Here is a 23,353-nt window from a genome sequence, read left to right on the forward strand (position 1 = left end):
CACATGCAGAAAGAATTTCAACTGAACTTCACATTGCAGTAGAGTTAATAGCTTCTGCTTAGTGTGATGGTTGGGTCTGGCTGGGCCACCCATTTCCAAATTTAAATGAGAGGAAACAACACTTGCTTGCTCGTAATTATTATTGCATCATTTTTGCTTTCTAATTCTCATCATGTTTATTGAAGATGTACAGCATAATGACCCTCTTTCACTGACCGAGTTCCATTGACCTTGACCTAAGTTCAGGGTCACATGTAAAAATTTTCCCCCAAATCATGAATTTTTAACCCTAATTTACTCCAGAACTAATGTAGTTACATGATGATAGAAGGAAATCTGGTGATAAAATAATTTTCCAAACACTGTGGTAGTAGACTGTTGCACCAGTTGAGCAAGGTGGTACTCCCAAGGTGGATGGAAAGTTGATGAAAGGGAGAGCTGGAGCTCCTGTTTCATCAGCCCTTGCGACTAGCTTCTGACAATCTCCATTTGCTGACATTAATCAGTGTTTGAGCACCACAGAGGGTAGGCCAGCATGCTCTCTAATGCAAGTTTCTCTTACTGTCAACATCAAACTACATGCATATTACACAATACAATTCCAAAACATGGCACCCCAACACCATGTCTCGGAGTCCCGGGGGGGGGGGGACTCAAAAACCCCATCTTCCACCCCTCTCCTTGTTATGACCAAGCAAGATGCCTGGAACCACTGTCTGATTCGCTTCTTCTTCATTTCTACAACCTTCGCGGCCTTTCCTCCAACTTTCTCTCTGTTGAACACAACCACTCCTCTAAACCTCATCTTCCCTTCCTCACCGAGTTGGAAGTCTGAGGTGACTGGGAACAAACTCTTCTCAGTATCCTTCTACTTTCTCTGTACTCATTTAAAGCCAAAGGTGGTTGTTGTTTATGTGTACACATCATCATAATTATATTCCCCTTGTGTTCCTGAACATGAATCTTCTGAATTCTCTACACTCTGGCTTCGGCTATCCTGTCATTCTCTGACAAAATTCATCTGTGCTGTTTAATCATCCCCTAATTCTACTGACTTTGAAGAATTTTTCAAATAACTTATTTCTAAGGGAAAGCACAATCTGTCAACTTCTCCTTTCCCTGGAATCTCCATTCGTGGTGATTTCAATGTTAACCAACACCTTTGGCTCTCCTCTCCTTTCACTGATCCCACTGGTGCACAAGCCAACATCTTTTGTATCTTTAACTCCCATGATATGCAGTTCGATCGACCGAACTTCCCTGAAAACCTGTATATAGGGCCGATTTTTCAGCTCTTACAGAGGTAGAAAGTTTTATGCCCACGGTTAAGAGTTTGAATTTACACACCCTATGCCGCAAATCAGAGCATTTTAGATCAATTGGTTCATGAGCTATAGCCCAACAAAGTTGAAAAAAGTAATCCTTACAGGCGGAGCAACTCTAGTTCTCTATCCACTTCCACCCTATCCCCCCTATCCCACCCTCATTCCTCCCCTCCCATTACCTTCCTCACCCACTCCCATCACCTCCCCTCTTTTCCTCCACTCCCCCCTCCCCAAGCCTTCAGAATTATCAGCTCAATTTTTTCTTCAAACATTAGGATGCAAATTAATTATATCCATAATTCCTCACACACTCCCAACACCCTTCCTCCCCAACACTTCTTCCCTTCCCGCCTTCCCTCCCCCAATCCCCTTCCTACATAGCAGTTTAGCTTTCAAAATAAAAAAGAAATTGAGCCGAAGCATGCAAAACGTATTTCTTGGTGCTACACACTCCACCATCCCCTCTCCCCTCACCACTTCCCCCCTCCCCTCCCCTCAGAGCTGTCAAATCAAATAACATGAAGAATTTCAAGGGGTGCTCATCATCCACCCACTTAGTGTAATGGTACTGTACCCTGTTTTTAGGGTAGCTCTCCATTCAGCGGCAAGCAAAATGATTTCCTGTAAACAAGGAAATCATTTACGGCGCTGGGTGGTAACCTTATAACCAACCGACAAGTGTTCCCTACGTGACAGCAAGTAAATTGGCGGAGGGTTAGTGCCCCTCCCCAGAAAAACACTAACTAAAAATACGAACAAGAAGCCTCGGACCAGGACTGACCAAAAGATGATGACTAAGGACCAAACAAAAGACATGATACGGATTGTGACATGGAATGTAAAGAGTGCAAATGATGAGGTGAAAGAGAGAGAGATTGTCCAGGTGCTTGAGGGTGTGAAAGTAGATGTATGTGGATTATCTGAAACTAAATGGAGAGGTGAGAGTGTGAGAGAATGGGTATATGTGCAGGAGTAGGTGAGAATGAGAGAGCAAAAGAAGGAGTGTGTATTGTTGTAACAGATGGAAGGAAAATATAAGAGAGTATGGATCAGTTGGCTCAAGGATTGTGTGGGAAAGACTGAAAGTTGGACTACAAATGTGGGCGATTGTGTGCGTGTACGCGCCAACGCAAGATCGTGCAAGCAGAGTGAGAGAAGAGTTTTGGACAAATGTGGAAGTGTGCATTGAAAAGTTTTAAAGGAATGAGAGAGTGTTTTTGATCGGTGATATGAATGGTAAAGTAGGGAATGTGAAGGTGGATGGAGTAGTTGGTGAGTGGGGTGTGCCTGCTGAGATAGATGAGAATGGCAGTGCTTTAGTGGACATTTGTGCCAGGAGGGGGTTGGTAATAGCCAATACCCTCTTCAGGCACAAAATGATCCATAGGTATACATGGCGAGTGATGAGAAGGGTGGATGGTGAACTGTATGAAAGAAAGGCAATGATTGATTATGTGTGTGTGGATGAACGAATGCGAAGATGTGTGATGGATGAAAGAGCATATAGAGGTTGAGGGATTGGACTTTCTGATCACCACTTGGTGGTGGTCAGAATCAAGGTTCAAGTTAAATGGAGAGTTAGAAGAAGGGTAGAACGGGAGGAAGGAGTATATGCTAGGAAAGTGGAAAGGTTACAAGAGGATGAGAAAAGTGCAGAATATGAGAGAGAAGTGGAGAAACGATTGGGTAAATATGAATTGGAGCAGATGGGGGACGTGAAAGGTGTATGCAAGATACAGAAGAAATATGTGCAGCATGTGAGGTGGTGTGTGGGGTGATGAGAAGAAGAAAGGGGGTGCAAGGATCAACATGGTGAAATGAAGAGGTGAGAGGCTGTGGCACAAAAGAAAAAAGCATATAATGAATGGATGAGAAATAGGGGTGTGGAAGAAGTTGAGAGACAGAAGAGAGACTTATATGTAGAAAGGAAGAGAGAGGTGAAAAGATTAGTAAGAGAGAGTATGAAGAGAGTGGATGAGGAAATTGGAAGGAATTTGAGTGTCAAGTGGAGGGAATGTAAGAAAAGGTTCTGGAAAGAGGTAAAGAGAGTCAGACAGGGTAGGAATGAAGTTAGTTGGGGGGTGAGAGATAAAAATGGTAGATTACTAGTTGAGAAGGAAGAAAAAGTGGGCAGATGGAGAGAACACTTTAATGAATTGTTGAACATTGAGAATGAAAACATTGCCGATATAAGTGGCTGGGGAATGGCTGGGAGAAGGAGGGAGGTGAGAAGACAGAAAGAAATCAGTAAGGTGGAAGTTCTTTAAGCAATGAAGAGAGTCAAAATGGGGAAAGCCCCAGGAAATGATGGAGTGTGCAGTGAAATGCTGAAGCATGGGGGAAGACATAGTAGTAGAATGGATGTGGAAGATGTGCAGATTGGCCTAGGAGGAAGGTAAAGTCCCGGAAGATTGGAAGTCAGGTATAATTATTCCCTTGTACAAAGGCTAAGGGGAAAAAGAAGTGTGTAGTAATCAGAGAAGCGTTTGTCTTTTTAGTGTATTAGAAAAAGTTTAAGGTAGGATACTTATTGACAGAGTTAGGAAATAACAGGGGAATTAGTTGGAGAAGAACAGGGAGCCAGGAAGGGAACAGGTTCTGTAGATCAGATATTCATTTTTAGATCTTTAGTGGAAAAGTTTCTAGAGAAGGGAAAAAAGTTGTATGTAGTCTTCATGGATTTGGATAAAGCATATAACAGGGTGGATAGACAAGGATTGTGGAAAGTACTAAGAGTATATGGATTAGATGGGCAGGTGTTGAATGCTGTGAAGAGTATGTATGGGGGTGCTAAGGTTGCAGAGCATGTGGATAGTGGACTGAGTGAGTTTTTCTATTTGAAGGTTGGATTGAAACAGGGATGTGTCATGTCTCCATGGTTGTTTAATCTGTATATGGATGGGGTTATAAAAGACATACAAGTAGGGCAGTGGATGTTGGAGTGGTCCTAATGAGAGAGGGCAGTGTTTGGAGACTCTCTGTACTGTTGTTTGCAGATGATTCTGTGTTGTTAAGTGAAGATGAAGAGGAGCTTCAGGGCTTGGTGGGTGAGTTTGGGAGAGTGTGTAAGATACGGAATCTAAAGGTGAATGTAGGGAAGAGTAAAGTTATGGTCTTCGAGAGAGGTGAAGTGAGTGAATGTACAGTGAGGTTGGACGATGAGGAAATGGAAAGTATGAGTACGTTTAAGTACTTGGGTAGTGTGATAAGTAAGGATGGAAGTTTGGAGGGTGAAGTGCTTGAAAGGGTAGAACAAGGAAGAAAGCTTGCTGGTTCCTTGAATGCAGTGATAAGAAACAGGGAAGTGAGCATGGAAGTGAAAAAGTTATTAAATGGCATTATTGTGATACGAACTCTAACGTATGGAAGTGAAGCTTGGACGTTGTAGGAGGGACACAAGCCAAGAGTGAGAGCAGAGGAAATCAGTTATTTGAGAGGAGCCCGTGGTGTCACATGCAGAGACAGACTGACAAATGAGGATGTAAGGAGCGTTGTGGTGTGGATGTGGATGTGATAGGGAGTGTTAGGTGAAACACAGTGAGGTGGTTTTGTCATGTGGAGAAGATAGAGAGTGAAAGACTGATGAGGAGAGTGTATGTCAGTGAGGTGGAGGGGGAGAGAGGGAGGGGAAGGCCAAGGATGAGATGGAGGGATGTAGACCAGAGGTATATGAGAGAGGGGGTTGTGAACTGGGAGCAGGGCATGGAAATGGAGGAGGACTGGGTGATGTGGAGGCAATTTGTTTGTGGCCACCCTATATAAGGAATTAAGGTTTCTGGCAATAGATAGATAAACAGATGCAAAATAATGATAATTGTGTAAGAGAAAGACAAATAAACAATTTATTATTATAAAAAACACACACTACTAACATTTACAGGAAACATTACGATATGTTCACAGAGTATGAGATTTGTGTTGTCTCACCTCCGACCCTAACTGTCCCGCGGGATTAGGGGTAGCGGCACCTGCCCCTGTGATGGATTAGAGACTGAATATTGTTTCAGGGTAGGCGACGATGCTGAGTCTCACTAGACGTCTTGGGCGCATATGAATATAAAAAAAAATTAGGGTAATAAACGCTTATACCTAGATAACTGGTAAATTACACCTATTGTTATAATTAATTTTAGCATTTACAGATCTTGGTTCTTTTACCAATTTCAAAAGTGAAACAAAGAATGATACTCAACAAACCAATTTTTAAGGCACAGGGCAACTTTACATTCGTGGCTCATGGATGATGTTCTCATTTTGACTTGAGGCTTTCTCTGTGAATTTTTGCAAACATAGCAATCTCTCTGTGCACTGCTACGTGCTTTACATTATTGGTCAGTGGGGAGTGGGATGGGAGATAATTACCGGGGTGCTAATCACACTGAGATTGCCCGAGACTAAGCTGAAACGCTACACCACAGCTAGAGTGACATCATATGCTTTGATAAACACAGAGTATGAAGAAATACAAAGAAATACATCAAAAGGATAAGCATATGCAAGAAACCTTTGGCAGGTACATAATGGTGCTAGCAACACAATTTTCCCATCAAGAAAAACATGCAAAAAATATGGAAATTCATAAAAAAATTAAGAAAAAAAACACATTCTAAGTTTCGTGCATCAGTGTATGCAATTACACAAACAATAATCTGGTACTGAATGAAAGCATGTGACATGAATAGTAACAATGACATATTATACTCTAGGCGGAGGGAGGGGGGGGAAGGTAAGCGGACTGCATACTACAGGGGGTGGGGGGTGGAAGTGGGGTAGGGAGAGGCCTGGAGGGGTGGTACGGAGGTAGAGAAGTAGGAGACAGATACCACAAGACAAACAGGAAAAGCAGAGAGGGAGTACAGCGGTGTGGAAGGTGGGTAAGGGGGATATAACCCTCCCCAGGGAGACGGGGAAAGGGGGGGGGACCATGATATCATGATGGAGGATGGTGGGGGAGGGGTAGGGGGAGGGGGAGGGGAGGGAGAGAGCAGGAGGCAGTCAGTGGCAAAGGAGGGGGAGAGGGAACAAAGGTACTGGGGTAAGGGAAGGTGGCGAGAGGGTGGTGGGAAAATCACCTCCCCACCATGTGTAGGGGTCCGGATCCTCCCCCCTCCCTACTCAGGACTTAGTTTTCATTGGTTTGCATCCTTGTACGTCACAATCGGGCCGCACCCTAGTGTCTGCATTTTTTAGAAAAAGGCTTCTCTATTGATCATTTTCGGTATCTAGCGAAATTCTGGAAAAGGATCGATCAATCCTATTAGTATTTAATTAACGACCTAGATCAGCTTTTACAGCACCCTACTCACGTCCCTGATGACCTAGGAGAGATTTCCAACATAGCGGACTCTTCCTTTCAACTAATCCTTCTGCTTATTCTGTTAATTTTTTCTCTGCTCGGTTCCTCCAGTTACAACCTTATCACTTTAACCTGTTCTATTGCTCCAGTAAGGCCTGTGTACTCTCCCAATAAGTGGTGGCTGTGGCACTTTGGAGCTGCTGTTTGGGTGGCACTCAGGCAGTTCTTCTTTTATAATCCCTGGAATGTTTATTGCTTCCAAGTTTGACACCAACTAAGTGTGCTTTGCGCATTACAGAGGTTATTCTTTCAGGCATGGAAACATACATTCCTTTCTTGTGGCTATTACAAAAAAAATAAAAAATGGTTTATTTACGGATTTCCTAATGCTATCCTACAAAACGTAAAAGACCCAACCCACCCCTGAATCTCATCATTTTTATGTTTCTGCCCAGAATAGCACTAAGACTGTTCTTTGGTCTGCTAAAAGTAATTTGATTCATACCAAAATGCTCTGAACTATCCATAACACAATCTTCCCATCCTTTCAGGCATCCTGCTATAAACTTTTCTCAGAACTTTATCTCATCTTCCTTCCCTCACTTTTTCCATTATGACGACTCTGTAGCTATTTCTTATACTGGTAAAGGAGAATCCTTTGCTCAGACTTACTCCTACAGTTTCATCTTAGATGATTTTGGTGCTGTTCCTCCATTGCTTCCCCCCTCTGACTTCCTCATGGCTGACATTTATATTTCTTCAATTGATTTATTTTCTGCCATCACCAGCCTCAGTATTAACAAGGCATGTGGGACCAATGGGGACCCTCCTGTTGTCCTCAATAACTGTGCTTCTCTGCTTACATGCTGCTTAGGTAAACTCGTTCACCTTTGTCAGCCAACTTGTAGTTTTTCTTCATGCTGGAAGTTTTCTCTTATTCAGCTTGTTCTAAAGAAAACTGACCACCCTTCCTCCCCAACACTTCTTCCCTTCCCGCCTTCCCTCCCCCAATCCCCTTCCTACATAGCAGTTTAGCTTTCAAAATAAAAAAGAAATTGAGCCGAAGTATGCAAAACGTATTTCTTGGTGCTACACACTCCACCATCCCCTCTCCCCTCACCACTTCCCCCCTCCCCTCTCCCCTCACCACTTCCCCCCTCCCCTCCCCTCAGAGCTGTCAAATCTAATAACATGAAGAATTTCAAGGGGTGCTCATCATCCACCCACTTAGTGTAATGGTAATGTACCCTGTTTTTAGGGTAGCTCTCCATTGAGCGGCAAGCAAAATGATTTCCTGTAAACAAGGAAATCATTTACGGCGCTGGGTGGTAACCTTATAACCAACCGACAAGTGTTCCCTACGTGACAGCAAGTAGATTGGCGGAGGGTTAGTGCCCTCCCCAGAAAACAACTAACTAAAAATACGAACAAGAAGCCTCGGACCAGGACTGACCAAAAGATGATGACTAAGGACCAAACAAAGGACATGATACTGACTGTGACATGGAATGTAAAGAATGCAAATGATGAGGTGAAAGAGAGAGAGATTGTCCAGGTGCTTGAGGGTGTGAAAGTAGATGTATGTGGATCATCTGAAACTAAATGGAGAGGTGAGAGTGTGAGAGAATGGGTATATGTGCAGGAGTAGGTGAGAATGAGAGAGCAAAAGAAGGAGTGTGTATTGTTGTAACAGATGGAAGGAAAATATAAGAGAGTATGGATCAGTTTGCTCAAGGATTGTGTGGGTAAGACTGAAAGTTGGACTACAAATGTGGGCGATTGTGTGCGTATACGCGCCAACGCAAGATCGTGCAAGCAGAGTGAGAGAAGGTTTTGGACCAATGTGGAAGTGTGCATTGAAAAGTTTTAAAGGAATGAGAGAGTGTTTTTGATCGGTGATGTGAATGGTAAAGTAGGGAATGTGAAGGTGGATGGAGTAGTTGGTGAGTGGGGTGTGCCTGCTGAGATAGATGAGAATCGCAGTGCTTTAGTGGACATTTGTGCCAGGAGGGGGTTGGTAATAGCCAATACCCTCTTCAGGCACAAAATGATCCATAGGTATACATGGCGAGTGATGAGAAGGGTGGATGGTTAACTGTATGAAAGGAAGGCAATGATTGATTATGTGTGTGTGGATGAACGAATGCGAAGATGTGTGATGGATGCAAGAGCATATAGAGGTTGGGGGATTGGACTTTCTGATCACCACTTGGTGGTGGTGAGAATCAAGGTTCAAGTTAAATGGAGAGTTAGAAGAAGGGTAGGACGGGAGGAAGGAGTATATGCTAGGAAAGTGGAAAGGTTACAAGAGGATGAGAAAAGTGCAGAATATGAGAGAGAAGTGGAGGAACGATTGGGTAAATATGAATTGGAGCAGATGGGGGACATGAAAGGTGTATGCAAGATACAGAAGAAATATGTGCAGCATGTGAGGTGGTGTGTGGGGTGATGAGAAGACGAAAGGGGGTGCAAGGATCAACATGGTGAAATGAAGAGGTGAGAGGCTGTGGCACAAAAGATAAAAAGCATATAATGAATGAATGAAAAATAGGGGCGTGGAGGAAGTTGAGAGACAGAAGAGAGACTTATATGTAGAAAGGAAGAGAGAGGTGAAAAGATTAGTAAGAGAGAGTATGAAGAGAGTGGATGAGGAAATTGGAAGGAATTTGAGTGTCAAGTGGAGGGAATGTAAGAAAAGGTTCTGGAAAGAGGTAAAGAGAGTCAGACAGGGTAGGAATGAAGTTAGTTGGGGGGTGAGAGATAAAAATGGTAGATTACTAGTTGAGAAGGAAGAAAAAGTGGGCAGATGGAGAGAACACTTTAATGAATTGTTGAACATTGAGAATGAAAACAATGCCGATATAAGTGGCTGGGAAATGGCTGGGAGAAGGAGGGAGGTGAGAAGACAGAAAGAAATCAGTAAGGTGTAAGTTCTTTAAGCAATGAAGAGAGTCAAATTGGGGAAAGCCCCAGGAAATGATGGAGTGTGCAGTGAAATGCCGAAGCATGGGGGAAGACATAGTAGTAGAATGGATGTGGAAGATGTGCAGATTGGCCTAGGAGGAAGGTAAAGTCCCGGAAGATTGGAAGTCAGGTATAATTATTCCCTTGTACAAAGGCTAAGGGGAAAAAGAAGTGTGTAGTAATCAGAGAAGCGTTTGTCTCCTTAGTGTATTAGAAAAAGTAAACGGTAGGATACTTTTTGACAGAGTTAGGAAATAACAGGGGAATTAGTTGGAGAAGAACAGGGAGCCAGGAAAGGAACAGGTTGTGTAGATCAGATATTCATTTTTAGATCTTTAGTGGAAAAGTTTCTAGAGAAGGGAAAAAAGTTATAATTAATTTTAGCATTTACAGATCTTGGTTCTTTTACCAATTTCAAAAGTGAGACAAAGAATGATACTGAACAAACCAATTTTTAAGGCACAGGGCAACTTTACATTCGTGGCACCTGAATGATGTTCTCATTTTGACTTGAGGCTTTCTCTGTGAATTTTTGCAAACATAGCAATCTCTCTGTGCACTGCTACGTGCTTTATATTATTGGTCAGTGGGGAGTGGGATGGGAGATAATTACCGGTGTGCTAATCACACTGAGATACCCGATACTCAGGTAAAACTCTACACCACAGCTATGCTTTGATAAACAAAGAGTATGAAGAAATACAAAGAAATACATCAAAAGGATAAGCATATGCAAGAAACCTTTGGCAGGTACATAATGGTGCTAGCAACACAATTTTCCCATCAAGAAAAACATGCAAAAAACATGGAAATTCAAAAAAAAATGAAAAAAAAAAACACATTCTAAGTTTCGTGCATCAGTGTATGCAATTACAGAAACAATAATCTGGTACTGAATGAAAGCATGTGACATGAATAGTAACAATGACATATTATACTCTAGGCGGAGGGGGGGGGAAGGTAAGCGGACTGCATACTACCGGGGGTGGAGGGTGTAGGTGGGGTAGGGAGAGGCCTGCAGGGGTGGTACGGAGGTATAGAAGTAGGAGACAGATACCACAAGACAAACAGGAAAAGCAGAGAGGGAGTACAGGGGTATGGAAGGTGGGGAGAGGGGATATAACCCTCCCCAGAGAGACAGGGAAAGGGGGGGGACCATAATAATCTGATGGAGGGTGGTGGGGAAGGGGGAGGGGGAGGGGTAGGGAAGGGAGAGAGCAGGAGGCAGTCAGAAGCAAGGGAGGGGGAAAGGGAACAAAGGTACTGGGGTAAAGGAAGATGGCGAGAGGGTGGTGGGAAAATCACCTCCCCACCATGTGTAGGGGTCCGGATCCTCCCCCCTTCCTACGCAGGACTTAGTTTTCATTGGTTTGCATCCTTGTACGTCACAATCGGGCCGCACCCTAGTGTCTGCATTTTTTAGAAAAAGGCTTCTCTATTGATCATTTTCGGTATCTAGCGAAATTCTGGAAAAGGATCGATCAATCCTATTAGTATTTAATTAATTAGCGACCTAGATTAGCTTTTAAAGCACCCTACTCATGTCCCTGATGACCTAGGAGAGATTTCCAACATAGCGGACTCTTCCTTTCAACTAATCCTTCTGCTTATTCTGTTAATTTTACTCTACTGGGTTCCTCCAGTTACAACCTTATCACCTTAACCTGTTCTATTGCTCCAGTAAGGCCTGTGTACTCTCCCAATAAGTGGTGGCTGTGGCACTTTGGAGCTGCTGTTTGGGTGGCCCTCAGGCAGTTCTTCTTTTATATTCCCTGGTATGTTTATTGCTTCCAAGATTGACACCAACTAAGTGTGCTTTGCGCATTACAGAGGTTATTCTTTCAGGCATGGAAACATACATTCCTTTCTTGTGGCTATTGCAAAAAAAAAAAAAAAAAAAATGGTTTATTTACGGATTTTCTAATGCTATCTTACAAAACGTAAAAGACCCAACCCACCCCTGAATCTCATCATTTTTATGTTTCTGCCCAGAATAGCACTAAGACTGTTCTTTGGTCTGCTAAAAGTAATTTGATTCATACCAAAATGCTCTGAACTATCCATAACACAATCTTCCCGTCCTTTCAGGCATCCTGCTATAAACTTTTCTCAGAACTTTATCTCATCTTCCTTCCCTCACTTTTTCCATTATGACGACTCTGTAGCTATTTCTTATACTGGTAAAGGAGAATCCTTTGCTCAGACTTACTCCTACAGTTTCATCTTAGATGATTTTGGTGCTGTTCCTCCATTGCTTCCCCCCTCTGACTTCCTCATGGCTGACATTTATATTTCTTCAATTGATTTATTTTCTGCCATCACCAGCCTCAGTATTAACAAGGCATGTGGGACCAATGGGGACCCTCCTGTTGTCCTCAATAACTGTGCTTCTCTGCTTACATGCTGCTTAGGTAAACTCGTTCACCTTTGTCAGCCAACTTGTAGTTTTTCTTCATGCTGGAAGTTTTCTCTTATTCAGCTTGTTCTAAAGAAAACTGACCACCCTTCCTCCCCAACACTTCTTCCCTTCCCGCCTTCCCTCCCCCAATCCCCTTCCTACATAGCAGTTTAGCTTTCAAAATAAAAAAGAAATTGAGCCGAAGTATGCAAAACGTATATCTTGGTGCTACACACTCCACCATCCCCTCTCCCCTCACCACTTCCCCCCTCCCCTTCCCTCAGAGCTGTCAAATCAAATAACATGAAGAATTTCAAGGGGTGCTCATCATCCACCCACTTAGTGTAATGGTACTGTACCCTGTTTTTAGGGTAGCTCTCCATTGAGCGGCAAGCAAAATGATTTCCTGTAAACAAGGAAATCATTTATGGCGCTGGGTGGTAACCTTATAACCAACCGACAAGTGTTCCCTACGTGACAGCAAGTAGATTGGCGGAGGGTTAGTGCCCTTCCCCAGAAAACAACTAACTAAAAATACGAACAAGAAGCCTCGGACCAGGACTGACCAAAAGATGATGACTAAGGACCAAACTAAGGACATGATACGGATTGTGACATGGAATGTAAAGGATGCAAATGATGAGGTGAAAGAGAGAGAGATTGTCCAGGTGCTTGAGGGTGTGAAAGTAGATGTATGTGGATTATCTGAAACTAAATGGAGAGGTGAGAGTGTGAGAGAATGGGTATATGTGCAGGAGTAGGTGAGAATGAGAGAGCAAAAGAAGGAGTGTGTATTGTTGTAACAGATGGAAGGAAAATATAAGAGAGTATTGATCAGTTGGCTCAAGGATTGTGTGGGTAAGACTGAAAGTTGGACTACAAATGTGGGCGATTGTGTACGTGTACACGCCAACGCAAGATCGTGCAAGCAGAGTGAGAGAAGAGTTTTGGACAAATGTGGAAGTGTGCATTGAAAAGTTTTAAAGGAATGAGAGAGTGTTTTTGATCGGTGATATGAATGGTAAAGTAGGGAATGTGAAGGTGGATGGAGTAGTTGGTGAGTGGGGTGTGCCTGCTGAGATAGATGAGAATGGCAGTGCTTTAGGTGACATTTGTGCCAGGAGGGGTTGGTAATAGCCAATACCCTCTTCAGGCACAAAATGATCCATAGGTATACATGGCGAGTGATGAGAAGGTCGGATGGTGAACTGTATGAAAGGAAGGCATTGATTGATTATGTGTGCGTGGATGAACGAATGAGAAGATCTGTGATGGATGCAAGAGTATATAGAGGTTGGGGGATTGGACTTTCTGATCACCACTAGGTGGTGGTCAGACCCAAGGTTCAAGTTAAATGGAGAGTTAGAAGAAGGGTAGGACGGGAGGAAGGAGTATATGCTAGGAAAGTGGAAAGGTTACAAGAGGATGAGAAAAATGCAGAATATGAGAGAGAAGTGGAGGAACGATTGGGTAAATATGAATTGGAGCAGATGGGGGACGTGAAAGGTGTATGCAAGATACAGAAGAAATATGTGCAGCATGTGAGGTGGTGTGTGGAGTGATGAGAAGACGAAAGGGGGTGCAAGGATCAACATGTTGAAATGAAGAGGTGAGAGGCTTTGGCACAAAAGAAAAAAGCATATAATGAATGGATGAGAAATAGGGGCGTGGAAGAAGTTGAGAGACAGAAGAGAGACTTATATGTAGAAAGGAAGAGAGAGGTGAAAAGATTAGTAAGAGAGAGTATGAAGAGAGTGGATGAGGAAATTGGAAGGAATTTGAGTGTCAAGTGGAAGGAATATAAGAAAAGGTTCTGGAAAGAGGTAAAGAGAGTCAGACAGGGTAGGAATGAAGTTAGTTGGGGGGTGAGTGATAAAAATGGTAGATTACTAGTTGAGAAGGAAGAAAAAGTGGGCAGATGGAGAGAACACTTTAAGGATTTGTTGAACATTGAGAATGAAAACATTGCCGATATAAGTGGCTGGGGAATGGCTGGGAGAAGGAGGGAGGTGAGAAGACAGAAAGAAATCAGTAAGGTGGAAGTTCTTTAAGCAATGGAGAGAGTCAAAATGGGGAAAGCCCCAGGAAATGATGGAGTGTGCAGTGAAATGCTGAAGCATGGGGGAAGACATAGTAGTAGAATGGATGTGGAAGATGTGCAGATTGGCCTTGGAGGAAGGTAAAGTCCCGGAAGATTGGAAGTCAGGTATAATTATTCCCTTGTACAAAGGCTAAGGGGAAAAAGGAAGTGTGTAGTAATCAGAGAAGCGTTTGTCTTCTTAGTGTATTAGAAAAAGTATACGGTAGGATACTTATTGACAGAGTTAGGAAATAACAGGGGAATTAGTTGGAGAAGAACAGGGAGCCAGGAAGGGAACAGGTTGTGTAGATCAGATATTCATTTTTAGATCTTTAGTGGAAAAGTTTCTAGAGAAGGGAAAAAAGTTGTATGTAGTCTTCATGGATTTCGATGAAGCATATAACAGGGTGGATAGACAAGGATTGTGGAAAGTACTAAGAATATATGGATTAGATGGGAAGGTGTTGAATGCTGTGAAGAGTATGTATGGGGGTGCTAAGGTTGCAGAGCATGTGGATAGTGGACTGAGTGAGTTTTTTTATTTGAAGGCTGGATTGAAACAGGGATGTGTCATGTCTCCATGGTTGTTTAATCTGTATATGGATGGGGTTATAATAGACATACAAGTAGGGCAGTGGATGTTGGAGTGGTCCTAATGAGAGAGGGCAGTGTTTGGAGACTCTCTGTACTGTTGTTTGCAGATGATACTGTGTTGTTAAGTGAAGATGAAGAGGAGCTTCAAGGCTTGGTGGGTGAGTTTGCGAGAGTAAGATACGGAATCTAAAGACGAATGTAGGGAAGAGTAAAGTTATGGTCTTCGAGAGAGGTGAAGTGAGTGAATGTACAGTGAGGTTGGACGATGAGTAAATGGAAAGTATGAGTACGTTCAAGTACTTGGGTAGTGTGATAAGTAAGGATGGAAGTTTGGAGGGTGAAGTGCTTGAAAGGGTAGAACAAGGAAGAAAGCTTGCTGGTTCCTTGAATGCAGTGATAAGAAACAGGGAAGTGAGCATGGAAGTGAAAAAGTTATTAAATGGCATTATTGTGATACGAACTCTAACGTATGGAAGTGAAGCTTGGACGTTGTAGGAGGGACACAAGCCAAGAGTGAGAGCAGAGGAAATCAGTTATTTGAGAGGAGCCCGTGGTGTCACATGCAGAGACAGACTGACAAATGAGGATGTAAGGAGCGTTGTGGTGTGGATGTGGATGTGATAGGGAGTGTTAGGTGAAACACACTGAGGTGGTTTTGTCATGTGGAGAAGATAGAGAGTGAAAGACTGATGAGGAGAGTGTATGTGAGTGAGGTGGAGGGGGAGAGAGGGAGGGGAAGGCCAAGGATGAGATGGAGGGATGTAGACCAGAGGTATATGAGAGAGGGGGTTGTGAACTGGGAGCCGGGCATGGAAATGGAGGAGGACTGGGTGATGTGGAGGCAATTTGTTTGTGGCCACCCTATATAAGGAATTGAGGCGTCTGGCAATAGATAGATAAACTGATGCAAAATAATGATAATTGTGTAAGAGAAAGACAAACACAAATACACAATTTATTATTATAAAAAACACACACTACTAACATTTACAGGAAACATTACGATATGTTCACAGAGTATGAGATTTGTGTTGTCTCACCTCCGACCCTAACTGTCCCGCGGGATTAGGGGTAGCGGCACCTGCCCCTGTGATAGATTAGAGACTGAATATTGTTTCAGGGTAGGCGACGATGCTGAGTCTCACTAGACGTCTTGGGCGCATATGAATATATAAAAAAAAAAATAGGGTAATAAACGCTTATACCTAGATAACTGGTAACTTACACCTATTGTTATAATCAATTTTAGCATTTACAGATCTTGGTTCTTTTACCAATTTCAAAAGTGAGACAAGGAATGATACTCAACAAACCAATTTTTAAGGCACAGGGCAACTTTACATTCGTGGCTCATGGATGATGTTCTCATTTTGACTTGAGGCTTTCTCTGTGAATTTTTGCAAACATAGCAATCTCTCTGTGCACTGCTACGTACTTTACATTATTGGTCAGTGGGGAGTGGGATGAGAGATAATGACCGGGGTGCTAATCACACTGAGATTGCCCGAGACTCAGCTGAAACTCTACATCACAGCTAGAGTGATATCATATGCTTTGATAAACAAAGAGTATGAAGAAATACAAAGAAATACATCAAAAGGATAAGCATATGCAAGAAACCTTTGGCAGGTACATAATGGTGCTAGCAACACAATTTTCCCATCAAGAAAAACATGCAAAAAACATGGAAATTCATTAAAAAAAAAAATAAAAACACATTCTAAGTTTCGTGCATCAGTGTATGCAATTACACAAACAATAATCTGGTACTGAATGAAAGCATGTGACATGAATAGTAACAATGACATATTATACTCTAGGCGGAAAGGGGGGGGGGGAAGGTAAGCAGACTGCATACTACTGGGGGTGGGGGGTGTAGGTGGGGTAGGGAGAGGCCTGGAGGGGTGGTACGGAGGTATAGAAGTAGGAGACAGATACAACAAGACAAACAGGAAAAGCAGAGAGGGAGTACAGGGGTGTGGAAGGTGGGTAGGGGGGATATAACCCTCCCCAGGGAGACAGGGAAAAGGGGGGGACCATGATATCATGATGGAGGATGGTGGGGGAGGGGGAGGGGGAGGGAGAGAGCAGGAGGCAGTCAGATGCAAGGGAGGGGGAGAGGGAACAAAGGTACTGGGGTAAAGGAAGGTGGCGAGAGGGTGGTGGGAAAATCACCCCCCCCCACCATTTGTAGGGGTCCGGATCCTCCCCCCTCCCTACTCAGGACTTAGTTTTCATTGGTTTGCATCCTTGTACGTCACAATCGGGCCGCACCCTAGTGTCTGCATTTTTTAGAAAAAGGCTTCTCTATTGATCATTTTCGGTATCTAGCGAAATTCTGGAAAAGGATCGATCAATCCTATTAGTATTTAATTAACGACCTAGATCAGCTTTTACAGCACCCTACTCATGTCCCTGATGACCTAGGAGAGAATTCCAACATAGCGGACTCTTCCTTTCAACTAATCCTTCTGCTTATTCTGTTAATTTTTTCTCTACTGGGTTCCTCCAGTTACAACCTTATCACCTTAACCTGTTCTATTGCTCCAGTAAGGCCTGTGTACTCTCCCAATAAGTGGTGGCTGTGGCACTTTGGAGCTGCTGTTTGGGTGGCCCTCAGGCAGTTCTTCTTTTATATTCCCTGGAATGTTTATTGCTTCCAAGATTGACACCAACTAAGTGTGCTTTGCGCATTACAGAGGTTATTCTTTCAGGCATGGAAACATACATTCCTTTCTTGTGGCTATTGCAAAAAAAAAAAAATGGTCTATTTACGGATTTTCTAATGCTATCCTACAAAACGTAAAAGACCCAACCCACCCCTGAATCTCATCATTTTTATGTTTCTGCCCAGAATAGCACTAAGACTGTTCTTTGGTCTGCTAAAAGTAATTTGATTCATACCAAAATGCTCTGAACTATCCATAACACAATCTTCCCGTCCTTTCAGGTATCCTGCTATAAACTTTTCTCAGAACTTTATCTCATCTTCCTTCCCTCACTTTTTCCATTATGACGACTCTGTAGCTATTTCTTATACTGGTAAAGGAGAATCCTTTGCTCAGACTTACTCCTACAGTTTCATCTTAGATTATTTTGGTGCTGTTCCTCCATTGCTTCCCCCCTCTGACTTCCTCATGGCTGACATTTATATTTCTTCAATTGATTTATTTTCTGCCATCACCAGCCTCAGTATTAACAAGGCATGTAGGACCAATGGGGACCCTCCTGTTGTCCTCAATAACTGTGCTTCTCTGCTTACATGCTGCCTAGGTAAACTCGTTCACCTTTGTCAGCCAAGTTGTAGTTTTTCTTCATGCTGGAAGTTTTCTCTTATTCAGCTTGTTCTAAAGAAAGCTGGCCACCCTTCCTCCCCAACACTTCTTCCCTTCCCGCCTTCCCTCCCCCAATCCCCTTCCTACATAGCAGTTTAGCTTTCAAAATAAAAAAGAAATTGAGCCGAAGTATGCAAAACGTATTTCTTGGTGCTACACACTCCACCATCCCCTCTCCCCTCACCACTTCCCTCCTCCCCTCCCCTCAGAGCTGTCAAATCAAATAACATGAAGAATTTCAAGGGGTGCTCATCATCCACCCACTTAGTGTAATGGTACTGTACCCTGTTTTTAGGGTAGCTCTCCATTGAGCGGCAAGCAAAATGATTTCCTGTAAACAAGGAAATCATTTACGGCGCTGGGTGGTAACCTTATAACCAACCGACAAGTGTTCCCTACGTGACAGCAAGTAGATTGGCGGAGGGTTAGTGCCCCTCCCCAGAAAACAACTAACTAAAAATACGAACAAGAAGCCTCGGACCAGGACTGACCAAAAGATGATGACTAAGGACCAAACAAAGGACATGATACGGATTGTGACATGGAATGTAAAGAATGCAAATGATGAGGTGAAAGAGAGAGAGATTGTCCAGGTGCTTGAGGGTGTGAAAGTAGATGTATGTGGATTATCTGAAACTAAATGGAGAGGTGAGAGTGTGAGAGAATGGGTATATGTGCAGGAGTAGGTGAGAATGAGAGAGCAAAAGAAGGAGTGTGTATTGTTGTAACAGATGGAAGGAAAATATAAGAGAGTATGGATCAGTTGGCTCAAGGATTGTGTGGGTAAGACTGAAAGTTGGACTACAAATGTGGGCGATTGTGTGCGTGTACACGCCAACGCAAGATCATGCAAGCAGAGTCAGAGAAGAGTTTTGGACAAATGTGGAAGTGTGCATTGAAAAGTTTTAAAGGAATGAGAGAGTGTTTTTGATGGGTGATATGAATGGTAAAGTAGGGAATGTGAAGGTGGATGGAGTAGTTGGTGAGTGGGGTGTGCCTGCTGAGATAGATGAGAATGGCAGTGCTTTAGTGGACATTTGTGCCAGGAGGGGGTTGGTAATAGCCAATACCCTCTTCAGGCACAAAATGATCCATAGGTATACATGGCGAGTGATGAGAAGGGTGGATGGTGAACTGTATGAAAGGAAGGCAATGATTGATTATGTGTGTGTGGATGAACGAATGCGAAGATCTGTGATGGATGCAAGAGTATATAGAGGTTGGGGGATTGGACTTTCTGATCACCACTAGGTGGTGGTCAGAATCAAGGTTCAAGTTAAATGGAGAGTTAGAAGAAGGGTAGGACGGGAGGAAGGAGTATATGCTAGGAAAGTGGAAAGGTTACAAGAAGATGAGAAAAGTGCAGAATATGAGAGAGAAGTGGAGGAACGATTGGGTAAATATGAATTGGAGCAGATGGGGGACGTGAAAGGTGTATGCAAGATACAGAAGAAATATGTGCAGCATGTGAGGTGGTGTGTGGGGTGATGAGAAGACGAAAGGGGGTGCAAGGATCAACATGGTGAAATGAAGAGGTGAGAGGCTGTGGCACAAAAGAAAAAAGCATATAATGAATGGATGAGAAATAGGGGCGTGGAAGAAGTTGAGAGACAGAAGAGAGACTTATATGTAGAAAGGAAGAGAGAGGTGAAAAGATTAGTAAGAGAGAGTATGAAGAGAGTGGATGAGGAAATTGGAAGGAATTTGAGTGTCAAGTGGAGGGAATGTAAGAAAAGGTTCTGGAAAGAGGTAAAGAGAGTCAGACAGGGTAGGAATGAAGTTAGTTGGGGGGTGAGAGATAAAAATGGTAGATTACTAGTTGAGAAGGAAGAAAAAGTGGGCAGATGGAGAGAACACTTTAATGAATTGTTGATCATTGAGAATGAAAACAATGCCGATATAAGTGGCTGGGGAATGGCTGGGAGAAGGAGGGAGGTGAGAAGACAGAAAGAAATCAGTAAGGTGGAAGTTCTTTAAGCAATGAAGAGAGTCAAAATGGGGAAAGCCCCAGGAAATGATGGAGTGTGCAGTGAAATGCTGAAGCATGGGGGAAGACATAGTAGTAGAATGGATGTGGAAGATGTGCAGATTGGCCTTGGAGGAAGGTAAAGTCCCGGAAGATTGGAAGTCAGGTATAATTATTCCCTTGTACAAAGGCTAAGGGGAAAAAGAAGTGTGTAGTAATCAGAGAAGCGTTTGTCTTCTTAGTGTATTAGAAAAAGTATACGGTAGGATACTTATTGACAGAGTTAGGAAATAACAGGGGAATTAGTTGGAGAAGAACAGGGAGCCAGGAAGGGAACAGGTTGTGTAGATCAGATATTCATTTTTAGATCTTTAGTGGAAAAGTTTCTAGAGAAGGGAAAAAAGTTGTATGTAGTCTTCATGGATTTCGATGAAGCATATAACAGGGTGGATAGACAAGGATTGTGGAAAGTACTAAGAATATATGGATTAGATGGGAAGGTGTTGAATGCTGTGAAGAGTATGTATGGGGGTGCTAAGGTTGCAGAGCGTGTGGATAGTGGACTGAGTGAGTTTTTCTATTTGAAGGCTGGATTGAAACAGGGATGTGTCATGTCTCCATGGTTGTTTAATCTGTATATGGATGGGGTTATAATAGACATACAAGTAGGGCAGTGGATGTTGGAGTTGTCCTAATGAGAGAGGGCAGTGTTTGGAGACTCTCTGTACTGTTGTTTGCAGATGATACTGTGTTGTTAAGTGAAGATGAAGAGGAGCTTCAGGGCTTGGTGGGTGAGTTTGCGAGAGTAAGATACGGAATCTAAAGACGAATGTAGGGAAGAGTAAAGTTATGGTCTTCGAGAGAGGTGAAGTGAGTGAATGTACAGTGAGGTTGGACGATGAGGAAATGGAAAGTATGAGTACGTTCAAGTACTTGGGTAGTGTGATAAGTAAGGATGGAAGTTTGGAGGGTGAAGTGCTTGAAAGGGTAGAACAAGGAAGAAAGCTTGCTGGTTCCTTGAATGCAGTGATAAGAAACAGGGAAGTGAGCATGGAAGTGAAAAAGTTATTAAATGGCATTATTGTGATACCAACTCTAACGTATGGAAGTGAAGCTTGGACGTTGTAGGAGGGACACTGTCACGGGGTTTTTATAATATCGCGGAGTTTTTTAAAAATAAATGCTTAAATATTATTCAATTGATATTAATATTCAATAATATTAAAGAGCAGGGACAATGATTGTCTTGCTAAATCGTGCAACGATTCTCTAAGAACGAGAATTTAAAAACTTCCTCAACAGTACACAGCAGAGACTACTGTAATTACTCAAAATTGCTGAATTACTGTACTGTTAGCCTCTGGAGAAAGTTACTTCACCCCTGACAATAAATAACTAATACTAATAATAATATCAGGCTCTTGCTGATGCTTTAACTCCTATCTGGCACAACGGATTTTAAGTTAATACAACAAGACTGGTCTAAGTACCAGTTATGAAGGCAAACGTTTATGCAAGCTAGGAGCTATATGGAAAATAAGCTTAATTTGGAGAAATAAAACAAGATTTTACTTTACATTAAGCTCAAGAAAAAGAACTGTTAAATTTATTGATTACAAAAAATAAATTTAACGTTACAATTCAAATCAAATTAATGAGACGCACTCACTCACTCACACAAAAGCTAAATACTTACGCCTAGGAAAAAACACCTTAACTAAACTCTTAAGACTACAAAATACAAAAAGGAAATACTGTAGTCGATGAATGCTTTGTATCACCCAAGGGGTGGGAGTTTGGAGAAACTGTCTCAGTGGAGTCTGGGTGCTAGGGACCTCTTCTCTCGCACTTCTGGAGCACAGGACCTCTCTCCATCAGAGCAACAACTAGACTGAATTCAAAATACATTGTATGGGCAGGACGCACAAGCCACCGGAAGAAGGCATGGCTAACGGTTTAGGCAAGCAGAGGCGAACAATAAAGAAACAATAGTATCACTCAGTAGCGCACTTAATGACGTGCATTAAATCGGTCACTTTTGAAAGTGACGAATGTTTTGAAAAGTATACTCCGAAATGGAGAGAGAAACGGTTAACTGAGCGATACACAGTGAGTTTTCCACTAATAGTTCGTGGCTTCTCACAAAAGGGAAATGTCGCGAATTGATTCGTGACATTACGTTCCTACAAAATTAAATTTTTTCCTTATGGGAAAAAATTTGTGGATATATATATATATATGTACACATCCTAACTCAGTCACACAAGATTCACACTGTGGTGTGTGTGTGCTATCCTGCTACAGGAGAAAATCACAGTCACCAGTGAGCGAAAAAACCTCGTATTTACGTTAATAGAAGCAAGCTTGAGGGAAAAACTCCGTGACGACGGTGAAAATCCTGTACTCAGGTCAAACTGAGCGAAAAGTCGCTACATTTACACTGACAACTAACTGTTGTGTAGCGTGATGTATGTAATACACGGTGTAGGTGTGACAGTTGTAGTGTAACTGTACCTATGTGTAAAATGACACAATAATAATAATATGACGACGACGAAGGCAGAGAAGAGGCGGCAGCGTGCGGCAAACGATCAGCTGGGCTGCACAGCAAAACTGCTACACCCATTGCTGAACCTGCAAAACCAATTAAGGTGGAGCATCAAAAGTGTCAATGAGACAAAATTCTTATTACGTTACAATTACTCTCTCTGCCTAGCAATCAGTACATGCTACGAAAAGTACACTCGAGGTCGCCATTAGTTTTAGCACACGATTAGTGTCAGCAAGTTGAGAATCCTTGTGCAAACTCGGGTCTTCCATAGCCTCGAACTGCACACGGGTCCTAAACCTGTGCCTTAACCTACAGTTCTTATATTAATATCGGAGAGCTGAGAATCCTTGTGCAAACTCGGGTATTCCATAGCCTCAAGTCGCCTCTGCAGAGTTCTCACTTCCCCCTTAACCTACAGTACTTATATTAGTATCGGGGAGCTGAGAATCCTTGTGCAAACTCGGGTCTTCCATAGCCTCAAGTCACCTCTGCGGAGTTCTCTCTCGAACTTCCCCCTTAACCTACAGTACTTATATTAGTATTGGGGAGCTGAGAATCCTTGTGCAAACTTGGGTCTTCCATAGCCTCAAGTCGCCTCTGCGGAGTTCTCTCTCGAACTTCCCCCTTAACCTACAGTACTTATATTAGTATCGGGAAGCTGAGAATCCTTGTGCAAACTTGGGTCTTCCATAGCCTCAAGTCGCCTCCGCGGAGTTCTCTCTCGAACTTCCCCCTTAACCTACAGTACTTATATTAGTATCGGGGAGCTGAGAATCCTTGTGCAAACTTGGGTCTTCCATAGCCTCAAGTCGCCTCTGCGGAGTTCTCTCTTCCCCCTTAACCT

The sequence above is a fragment of the Coenobita brevimanus genome, chromosome 31, assembly GCF_032717465.1.
Source record: "Coenobita brevimanus isolate Jiangsu-jjx chromosome 31, ASM3271746v2, whole genome shotgun sequence".
NCBI classification, from domain to species: Eukaryota; Metazoa; Arthropoda; class Malacostraca; order Decapoda; family Coenobitidae; genus Coenobita; species Coenobita brevimanus.